This window comes from Carya illinoinensis, chromosome 9, assembly GCF_018687715.1.
Source record: "Carya illinoinensis cultivar Pawnee chromosome 9, C.illinoinensisPawnee_v1, whole genome shotgun sequence".
Lineage (NCBI taxonomy): Eukaryota > Viridiplantae > Streptophyta > Magnoliopsida > Fagales > Juglandaceae > Carya > Carya illinoinensis.
Genome location: NC_056760.1, coordinates 3,320,368 through 3,332,069, shown reverse-complemented (window position 1 = coordinate 3,332,069; position 11,702 = coordinate 3,320,368).

Sequence of the window (11,702 nt, the reverse complement as noted above, 5' to 3'; positions counted from 1 at the left end):
CCGACAACCTTTTTCAATTCAATACTTCTTTATACACAAGATTCACAACCTTTTTTAATTTTTTATAAATACATTTAAATTTATCTTAATATCTAAACTTATCTTAGGTAGACTCTACAAAACTCACTCCATCATCTCAAATCATTACTATTTATAAAGAACTCAACTCAACTCAACTTAACTTAACTTAATTTCCAAATAAGAGCTAAATTTGAGGAAAAACTAGGGACTTCATATTTACATTTTAAACCAGACCACCACCACCTCATAGAACCTAGACCACCGTTGCACCAAACCAGGTCCGTCATCACCACAGTCAGACAACATCGTCGTACCCACCAATTTCCATCGTCCCCATAGCCTTCGCCCACCATAGCAGCCATTGTTGTCACATATTACCCATCGATCTTCAAGTTGCTATCCAGTTGCAACCATTCATTACATCATATAAATAATGTAGACCCTAACAAGGGAAGCTTCTTGCCTACCCAAAGAAAAACCACAAAAGGGAAAGCTTCTTGCCATCATTGTTGCACCACCCCTCCTTGATTCCTTCATGTTTTTCTGGTAGTTCTCTTCTGCATGGCTTCTCTACCATGCCTTTTGTTCTCAAATACGACTAGATCGCTTCGAGAGCTACGCATTGCAGCTTCAAGAGGTTGAACGGATTGGCTCGGCTTTATTTTTCTTGTTTTTTTCCAAATCTCTCGAGTAACCGCTTCACTTTTGATGGAAGTGATTCATTTTTTTCTTAGGTTTGTTCCTCATTATATCATTGTAAGTATTGTAAGTTATCCTCAATGGAATGTTTCCCATTGACTTTGTCGTCAATGGGAGATGTTGCCCAGATGACTAACACAAGAGGGGGGGTGAATTGAGTTGTATAAAAAAAATAACAATTATAAATCAAATATATAATATAAAATATAAACAAAATATGAAATAACAATAAATATAAAGAGTAAGGGTAAGAGAGAAGCAAACTCAGTATGTTAACGAGGTTCGGCCCCACTGCTTACGTCCTCGCCTCAAGCTACCCCTTGAGTATTCCCAAATTCACTATTCAACCTCCTTCAGGTGGAGATAGAAATCTATTACACCTTTGAACAATACCGCTACAAAGGATCCGTGTAGAACACCCTCTACACTTGCAATCACCTTACACGTGGTAATTCAACTATTCCCCGTGTAGAATACTTTCTACACACACAAGGGTTATACACACCATTTTTCTGATACAAGAGCTGATAGTGGGTAGGTTATCAGAAAACACTCCTCAATGAGTGAAATAAGAACAATACAGCGCAAACTATATCTCTCAAAATGAACAAGGATTAAGACTCAATGTTTAGAGAATAGAGAATGAAAACTTTGAATGAATGTTGTATGCTCTTGGTGTTGTGAATGTGAAGCTCTCAAATGATCTATTTATAGGCATATGAGACTTCATATTCAAATTTAAAAAGATTCACATGTCAAAGACAACATCATTCACTTTTTCAAAAAATTCAAATAAAAGGTTCTTCTTTTTCAATTGTCAAAGACAATATCATTCACTTTTTCAAAGAATTCAAATAAAAGGTTCTTCTTTTTCAATTGTCAAAGACAACATCATTCACTTTTTCAAAAAAATCAAACCTAATCTTTTACTTTTGGCATATGACAAAATGAGCACACTTTCATTTTCAAAAAATTCAAACCTAATCTTTTACTTTTTGTATAAGTCTAAAAAAGCATCAATCACTTTTGAAAATATTCAAATAAAACATGCACATGTGAAAGATGACAATCAATCATCTTTAATATTTTCAAAGTTCAACCCTTTAATCAAGGCATGCACATGCAAAAGATGACAATCAATCATCTTTCAAAATTTTCAAATTTAATTTTCAAAAATATTCATGCACATGTGGAAAATGTATTTTAATGCTTTATTATAAAATATTAATTTTGAGCATTAATCCTAATTTCGAATGTTGAAGAGATTTACAACATTACTCTATAATTTTAATGTGAACTTGTTCCCTTCTTGCTTATGCTTGTTTCCTTGATGTGCTTGACTCCATTGTGTAGACAACTTGAGCTTGAGACTTCTTTATTCTTTGAATTCATTTGTTATCATCAAAATTCATGTGTAGATTTATAATCACATGAAACTTGAAACCTTAAGTTCAACAATCTCCCCCTTTTTGATGATGACAAATATTTGATAGAACTTGAAACCTGTATTAATACTTAAGCTCCCCCTGAAAATATGCGTTAGTTTTTCAAGCAAAAGTATAAATATAATTCTAAGCATATATAACAAGTTTAGCAATTTAAACAATGTTAATGTTTTAGTCTAAAACTTCTTCCCCTTTTGGCATCATTAAAAAGGATCGGTAGCAAATAAATGGACTAAAGAAAACGATGCGTTTAATAGTCACTGTAGATAGTTGAAAAATGGAGCCGTCCGTGACCCGACAAGTGCTGCAAAGCCTCGAGGCCTAACTCTATGAATTTAATACGGCTGAAGATTTAAATAATCGCCTGATGTTGTTGACAAACGGGATTGAAGGCTCCGAGTTTCTATAAAAAAATGATCATTTTCATCTATCGGATGCCAAAAAAATAATCCCTTCTTGACCTGAGTTCTGTTTTTCCACAACGATAGAATGGCTGAGCAATTCTCTTCCACTAATGTTCTAGACTTGAATCAGGAATCCTTGACGCATCAATCATCAATCTTCTCTCCTGAGGCCGTCAATACCATGATAGGAGCAGTGAACCGTTTTTCTAGTAAGGCTGATTCTGAGATTATTGCAGAATCAAGAATGCTCAGTAGTCAATATGCTGCCTCTGTTACGATCTTGTCTCGAAGGTTAATGGCGAGGGTGAGTGAGATTGATCATCTTAACATGCAAATATCTGAGTTACGACAGAAGCTTGCCAATAAGGATAGTGAGAATAAAAGGCTAAAGCAAGAAAACCAAGAGTTGAAAAAATTTGCAAATTGGTATGCTCATAATTTACAACCACGACTAGAGGAACTGGAACGAGAAAGGGTTCAGATACAAAGTCAACATCGGCAGATAACAGCAGAGGTTCACCGTTTACTAGAAAAATAGGTACAATCTACTGTTAATCTCGCTGGGTTAGTAAGAAAACTTTTGACAATGTGTGTCCAGCATATCTTGTATTTCTTTTGACTAAATATGATTTGAAGAGAAAATAGTTTGTCTTATTCTTTATGTTATCTCTATAAAATCAGTCCTGAAGTTCATCTAATCCGCATCAAGTTTTCATCTCATCTCTATAACTCATCTGCATTCCTTCAGCATTCTCGTTTTAAGCCTTCTATTCTTTTCTCAATAGCTCATTCTTCTAACATTTCTCTAGATCCATCCATGAGGCATTCTGCATCTCAACCTCCTGTCCTTTCTGCAGCTGCCATTGGTGCCATGTTGCAGTAAGAAAATAATAATCTGACTAATAAGTCAGTTTCTGATGCTATTTATGACTTGGTGAGTCTTGGGACTCACTACTCTTCCTCTATTGTTGCTTTTTCTCAGCGGCTACAAGCCAAAAATCATGAAGTTGAAAGGCTCAAAGAACAAATTGTTGTACTTCAACGAATTGTTCAAGGGTCTCATACAAGGGAAGGAATCATTCGGCAAAAGAATAAACAGTTGAAATCTTTATTAGATTCTTCATTCCGCTTGCCGGTTCCCATGAATAAGAATGACATGATATTGTATGAAGAGAATGAGCGTCTCAAACATGAGGTTAAGAATCTCAAGTTTATGTAAAAGTATTTAAAAAATCTATCTCTATTTTTATTGACTCTGGTCTATCTTTTAAGAGATATTCATAGCATGCATCATACCTATTTCTCTTCTAATCATACATAATCTATCTTCTAGTAAAGGTTTTGTGAAAATATCTGCTAACTGATCGTGTGTGTTTGTGAACTCTAATATTATATCGCCTTTTTGCACATGATCTCGAAGAAAATGATACCTTATTTCAATATGCTTAGTTCTAGAATGTTGTATTGGGTTATTTGAAAGATTTATAACACTTGTATTATCACATTTGATTGGAATGTAATTATACTTGAGTTTAAAATCTTCAAGTTGTTGCTTCATGTAGAGAACTTGAGCACAACAACTACCCGCAGCAACATATTCTGCCTCAGCAGTAGATAGTGCAACAGAATTTTGTTTTTTACTAAACCAGGAAACTAATGCATGACCTAAGAAATGGCATGCTCCACTAGTGCTTTTTCGAGCTATTTTACAGCCAGCATAATCTGCATCTGTGTAGCTGATTAGATCGAAAGATGTGTGCTTAGGGTACTATAACTCTAGGTTAATTGTACCACTAAGATATCTAAGAATGCGCTTAACTGCAATTAAATGTGATTCTTTTGGAGATGATTGAAAGCGTGCACATAAGCACACACTAAACATAATATCTGGTCTACTGGCTGTTAAATATAATAAGCTACCAATCATACCTCGATATATCTTCGAGTCAACTGGCTTACCGGATTCATCTTTATCAAGCTTAGTTGATGGGCTAATTGGTGTTCCAATTTCCTTAGCATTTTCCATCCCAAACTTCTTCAATAATTCCTTAATATATTTTGATTGATTGATGAATGTCCCACTTTTTGCTTGCTTAATTTGCAATCCGAGAAAGAATGTAAGTTCTCCCATCATGCTCATCTCAAATTCTTCCTGCATAGTCTTAGCAAAACTTGACACATATTTTCATTAGTAGCACCGAATATTATATCATCAACATAAATCTGAATCAAAAGAATATCATCATTTTCATATTTAATGAAAAGAGTTGTGTCAATTTTTCCTCTTGAAAAACCTTTTTCAATCAAGAAACCATTAAGTCTTTCGTACCAAGCTCTAGGAGCTTGTTTAAGTCCATATAGTGCTTTTGTGAGTTTGAAAACATGATTTGGGGAAATATGATTTTCAAAACCTGGAGGTTGCTCAACATATACCTCTTCATTTATAAAACCATTTAAGAAAGCACTTTTAACATCCATTTGAAAAAGTTTGAAATCTTTATAACAAGCATATGCAAGTAGCATTCGAATAGCTTCTAATCTTGCGACAGGTGCATATGTCTCATCATAATCGATTCCTTCTTCTTGATTAAAACCTTGGGCTACAAGTCGAGCCTTATTTCTAGTAATGACTCCGGACTCATCTTTCTTGTTTCTAAAAACCCATTTTGTTCCAATAATAGTATGATTTTTGGGTCTAGGAACAAGTGTCCAAACATCATTTCTTTCAAATTGATTCAACTCTTCTTGCATAGCTAGAATCCAAGATTCATCAAGAAGTGCGTCATTAATATTTTTGGGTTCAATTTGAGATAGAAAAGCAGTATGATTGCAAATATTTCTAAGAAATGATCGAGTACTTACACCTTGTGAAGGTTCTCCCAAAATTTGTTCCACTGGATGATCTTTCACAAATTTCCACTGTTTGGGTGCATCTTGTATTAAATTTTGATGATCTTTCCTGATGGCTCCATGTTGAACTTCCTCTATTGTTTTTTCTTTGTTGAGATTGAGACTTTCTGTGTTATTTATACCTCCTGTTTCTTCATCAATAGATTTCTTGGAGAGTGGAGAATTAGATTCATCAAATACTACATCCATAGATTCTTGTACAGTCAAAGTCTTTTTATTGAATACTCTATATGCTTTACTATTAGTAGAATACCTGAGAAAGATACCTTCATCAGATTTTGCATCAAATTTGCCTAAATTATCCTTGTCATTCAAAATAAAACATTTGCATCCAAATACATGAAAGTAATCAATGTTGGGCTTTTTCTCATTCCAAAGCTCATAGGAGGTTTTATCTAACTTAGACCTTAGCATAACTCTATTTATAACATAACATGCAGTACTTACCGTTTCGGCCCAAAAATGACTAGGCAAGTTGTTCTCATTGAGCATTGTTCTTGCCATCTCTTGAAGAGATCTATTTTTCCTCTCTACTACCCCATTTTGTTGAGGAGTTCGAGGAGCAGAAAAATTATGCACAAAACCGTTTTCATCACAAAATGTTTCAATATTTTTATTAACAAACTCTTTTCCCCTATCATTTCGGATACTTGAAATAGTATAGCCCTTTTCATTTTGAATTCTCTTGCATAACTTGGTAAAGGCATTATGTGCCTCATCTTAATGAGCAAGAAAGATGACCTAAGTATATCTAGAGAAATCATCAACAATAACAAATGCATAATATTTTCCTCCTAGACTTGCAACTCTATTTGGTCCAAAAAGATCCATGTGTATCAGTTGCAATGGTCTAGTAGTGAAAATATGTTTCTTAGTTTTAAAAGAAGTTTTTGTTTATTTACCAAATTGACATGCATCACAAATTTTGTCTTTAAGAAAATTTGATTTTGGTAAACCTCTCACAAGATCATTTTTTGAAAGTTTGGAAATAAGTTCCATATTAGCATGACCTAATCTTCTATGCCATAGCCAACTTGTTTCATTTTGAGATGAAAAGCAAATAGCATCTTGTGAGATAATTTCTTCAAAATCGATTGTATAAACATTATTGTTTCTAAAAGCAATAAAACAAATATTACAATCATGATCATTCAAAATAATGCATTTATCCATTTTAAAAGTAACTGTAAATCCTTTATCACATAATTGACTTATGCTCAAAAGATTGTGTTTTAAACCTTCAACAAGTAGAACATCTTCAATTATGAGAGAAGATTCATTACCAATTTTACCTATTCCCACGATCTTCTCTTTCGAGTTGTCTCCAAATGTCACGTGTCTTTCTTCTTTAGATCTAAGATCAAAGAACTTAGTCTTGTCTCCCGTCATGTGTCTTGAACATCCACTATCTAAAAACCACTTATTTTTGCTTGTGGATGACTTCATGCATACCTATAAAAACAATTAAAATGATTTTTCTTGGTACCCAAGTTCTTTGGGTCCTTTATTTATTAGTATTAGAAAAAATAAGATTTTTAGGTACCCATATGGCCCTAATAGTCATTGTATGATTTCTTCTAATAGGACAAGTATGATAATTATGACTATTTCTATTACAAAAATTACAAATAGCATGTGACATATATGAAAAACTTGAATGATTATAATAATATCTTTTTTTGACAAAATTATTTTTATGAAAAGAATTTTGAATATTAGTCTTTGAGGTAGAATGATTATCAAAGAAATTTTTATAAGGTTTGTATTTTTGTTTTGACATATATCCCAAACCTGCCTTGTCAAAAACACATCTTTGACTACCAAGAAGTTTTTCAAAATTTCTTTTTCCATTCGTAAAGTTTTCAACAATATTTTCTAAATCGGTTTTCTTCTTATTCAATTCAAGATTTTCATCTTTCAAAATGATACTTTCTTTTCTTAAAATTTCAATTTCGTTTGTTAAAGAAGAATTTTTCTTTTTCAAAGCAGTATACTTGATACCCAATTTTTCAAATTCCTCATAAATCTCTTCTAAAACATTTTGCAATTCTTCATATGAAGGATTTTCAATATTATCAAGATTTGTTACCTCAATGTCATCTTTAGCCATAAGACAAAGATTTGCTGATTCTTCATTGCTTGCTTCACTATCTGAGCTACTTGAATCATCATCCCATGTAGCTTTCATTGCTTTCTTGCCCTTGTTTCGATCTTTCTTTAGCAGAGGACAATCTGGCTTGATATAACCAGGTTTATTGCATTTATAACAAATTAAAGTGTCGTTTTTACCTGAATCTTTCTTGGAAAACTTTTTGAAAGATTTCCTCGAAGGAGTTCTATTTTTCTTCAAGAACCTCTGAATTCTTCTTGTTATCATCGCAACTTCTTCATCTTTATCGTCATTTTCCTCATCTTCATCACTTTCACTTTCATGAGGAACAGCTTTAAGTGCTAAGCTCTTCTTTGGCTTTCATTCTTCTTCTCCTCTTTTCAATGTGTACTCATGGGTGATAAGTGACCCGATGAGTTCATTGACTTCAAGCTTCTTGAGGTCTCTAGCTTCAAGAATCGCTGTAACTTTTGATTCCCAACGTTTTGGTAAAGAGTTGAGAATTTTTCTTACTATCTCCACCTTGGAATAAATTTTGCCAAGAGCTGTCAAGCTGTTTATGATGTTAGTAAAACGAGTGTGCATACTAGAAATAGATTCATCATCATTCATCTTAAACATTTCATATTCATGAGTAAGAATATAAATTTTTGATTCCTTTACTTGCAAAATTCCTTCATAAGTTACTTCCAAATTATCCCAAATTTCCTTTGCCGTAGCGCAATTCATTATTTTATTAAACTTATTTCCATTAAGAGCATTATATAATAAATTCATAACAGTTAAATTTAAAGTATAAAGTCTATCGTCTTCACGATCAAACTCTTCTTCTTCCTTTTTGACCTTTACTCCATCAACCACTTTTGTTGAAATATAAGGTCCATTTACAATACATTTCCAGATTTCTCTACCTTGAACTTGAAGAAATATTCTCATTCTAACTTTCCAGAATGAGTAATTATCTCCACAAAAGAGTGGAGGCCGACTACTAGATTGACTTTCACCAAATGAAACTGCAATGTTAGCCATAAGATCTTAACTCAAAAGATAGTTAATCTTATAATAGAGCTCTTAGCTCTGATACCAATAGTTGCCCAGATGACTAACACAAGAGGGGGGTGAATTGAGTTGTATAAAAAAAATAACAATTATAAATCAAATATATAATATAAAATATAAACAAAATATGAAATAATAATAAATATAAAAAGTAAGGGTAAGAGAGAAGCAAACTCAGTATGTTAACGAGGTTCGGCCCCACTGCCTACGTCCTCGCCTCAAGCTACCCCTTGAGGATTCCCAAATTCACTATTCAACCTCCTTTAAGTGGAGATAGAAACCTATTACACCTTTGAACAATACCGCTACAAAGGATCCGTGTAGAACACCCTCTACACTTGCAATCACCTTACACGTGGTAATTCAACTATTCCCCGTGTAGAATACTTTCTACACACACAAGGGTTATACACACCCTTTTCTGATACAAGAGCTGATAGTGGGTAGGTTATCAGAAAACACTCCTCAATGAGTGAAATAAGAACAATACAGCGCAAACTATATCTCTCAAAATGAACAAGGATTAAGGCTCAATGTTTAGAGAAGAGAGAATGAAAACTTTGAATGAATGTTGTATGCTCTTGGTGTTGTGAATGTGAAGCTCTCAAATGATCTATTTATAGGCATATGAGACTTCATATTCAAATTTAAAAAGATTCACATGTCAAAGACAACATCATTCACTTTTTCAAAAAATTCAAATAAAATGTTCTTCTTTTTCAATTGTCAAAGACAACATCATTCACTTTTTCAAAGAATTCAAATAAAAGGTTCTTCTTTTTCAATTGTCAAAGACAACATCATTCACTTTTTCAAAGTAATCAAACCTAATCTTTTACTTTTGGCATATGACAAAATGAGCACACTTTCATTTTCAAAAAATTCAAACCTAATCTTTTACTTTTTGTATAAGTCTAAAAAAGCATCAATCACTTTTGAAAATATTCAAATAAAACATGCACATGCGAAAGATGACAATCAATCATCTTTAATATTTTCAAAGTTCAACCCTTTAATCAAGGCATGCACATGCAAAAGATGACAATCAATCATCTTTCAAAATTTTCAAATTTAATTTTCAAAAATATTCATGCACATGTGGAAAATGTATTTTAATGTTTTATGATAAAATATTAATTTTGAGCATTAATCCTAATTTCAAATTTTGAAGAGATTTACAACATTACTCTATAATTTTAATGTGAACTTGTTCCCTTCTTGCTCATACTTATTTCCTTGATGTGTTTGACTCTATTGTGTAGACAACTTGAGTTTGAGACTTCTTTATTCTTTGAATTCATTTGTTATCATCAAAATCCATGTGTAGATTTATAATCACATGAAACTTGAAACATTGAGTTCAACAGGAGAGGTGGAGGGTGGGCTTTGGTGGAAGAGGGAGAGGGAAAAAGGATTTTTTGCACGGAGGCAATGGGACTTTCACAGCATTATCAATTGAGAAACGCTTCTAACAGGTGTCACCGACAAAGCTTACTTATCGGAGACCAATGAAGACTCGCCACGTAAGGGATACTTACAAAACCAACGCGAGACGTGCAACATGGGATCCCAACCCCCCCCTCTCTGCTCTCATTCTCTCTCGAGAAACCAAAATCCCTAACCTCTCTCTCTCTCCTTCCCTCTCGTGGCCTAAAGATCTGCAATTTTACCTGTCGAGGACCTCAAGACCTACAACTTTATTCTCACAGCAGTGCTCTATCCTCACAGATTCATCTCTTTCCCTTCACATAAATCCCTAAACTCTCTCTCCTTCCCTCTCGTGGCCTGAAGCCTCCGTGATTTGTCAATCTTCACCACCGCTCAGCGTTCGCCCTCTCTCTCGCAAGCTTGTATTTTTATTGTTATGCTAGTTGTTGCGTTCACGCTTGAGCTACGTCTATGGCTTCCGGTACAGGAAATGAAATGAGAGAAGGGAAAGATGGAAAAGAAAAAGAAAAAAAAAAAAAAGAAAAAAAAAATTTTGGAACAGCTTGGCAATTTCATTAAAGGCGAGGAGATAATATGAAGTCCAAAGAGACTCTCTTAGGAGGGTGTTGGATTACAGTGCTAGAAGAAGCAAAGCCGAGGTACGGGGGAATATTGTTATTAAAGTTGCTAGATAAAAGAAGCGACTTCTCGTCTTGGTCTATCTGGGTTGGTAAGTTAGGTTCTTGCTGCATTTGGATGCAAAGAATCTCTACTTGAGCCACTACAAGTTGCATTTGCAACTATGATACTTGATTCTGCAGGTAAGAAATTACCCCAACACATCCGTAAATAGGGTCTAATTTTAATCAACCACACAATCTTATAGTGGGTTAACCATATGCAGTACAATCGCCATTCATGTTTGTTGTCAAATAAAAAATAATTCTGGGAATTTTTCGGTGAGAGAGAGAGAGAGAGAGAGAGAGAGAGAGAGAGAGGGAGGGAGCTTTGATGGAGTGTGTTAATGTTTCGGTGGCTTGATGGCTTCGACAGAGTGGGAATGAGAGAATTCATTTGAAATCGAAGTGTTACCTGTTCAGTTCACATTTGCCTCCTGGAAATACAAATCAAACAACCCATAAAAAAAAAAAAAATACAAATCAAACAAATTTTTAGTGAATTGAATAAGTAAAAGAGACAGAGAAAGTAGTGGGCTTCGACAAAATCAAGAGAGAGAGAGAGAGGATGGAGAAGGGGCTGGGTTTCGACAGAGTAGTGAACCTTTTTTTTTTTCCTCTGCAGCGCATCTTACTAATGACAAGATGTGTATCCCACGTGGCCCATTATGATTGGTTTCCGCTATTTGAAGAACAACAGAGACACCTGTCTGAAGTTATTCTCTTATCAATTGTATGCAGGGATATGAAATGTGAAATAGAAGAGCACATGGCACAAACTTATTGGTGGGCTGTTGTTTGAGGAATAGCAGTTCGACCGGTGGGAAGTTTTTCTCAATTAAATTATAATCAAACACCTAATATGAAAAAAAAAAAAAATCTTTTCTTCTACTTCATCTGCTTGTCTTATTCATTTACTTTATTTCCCAGTCAAAAATGGCAGCGGAAA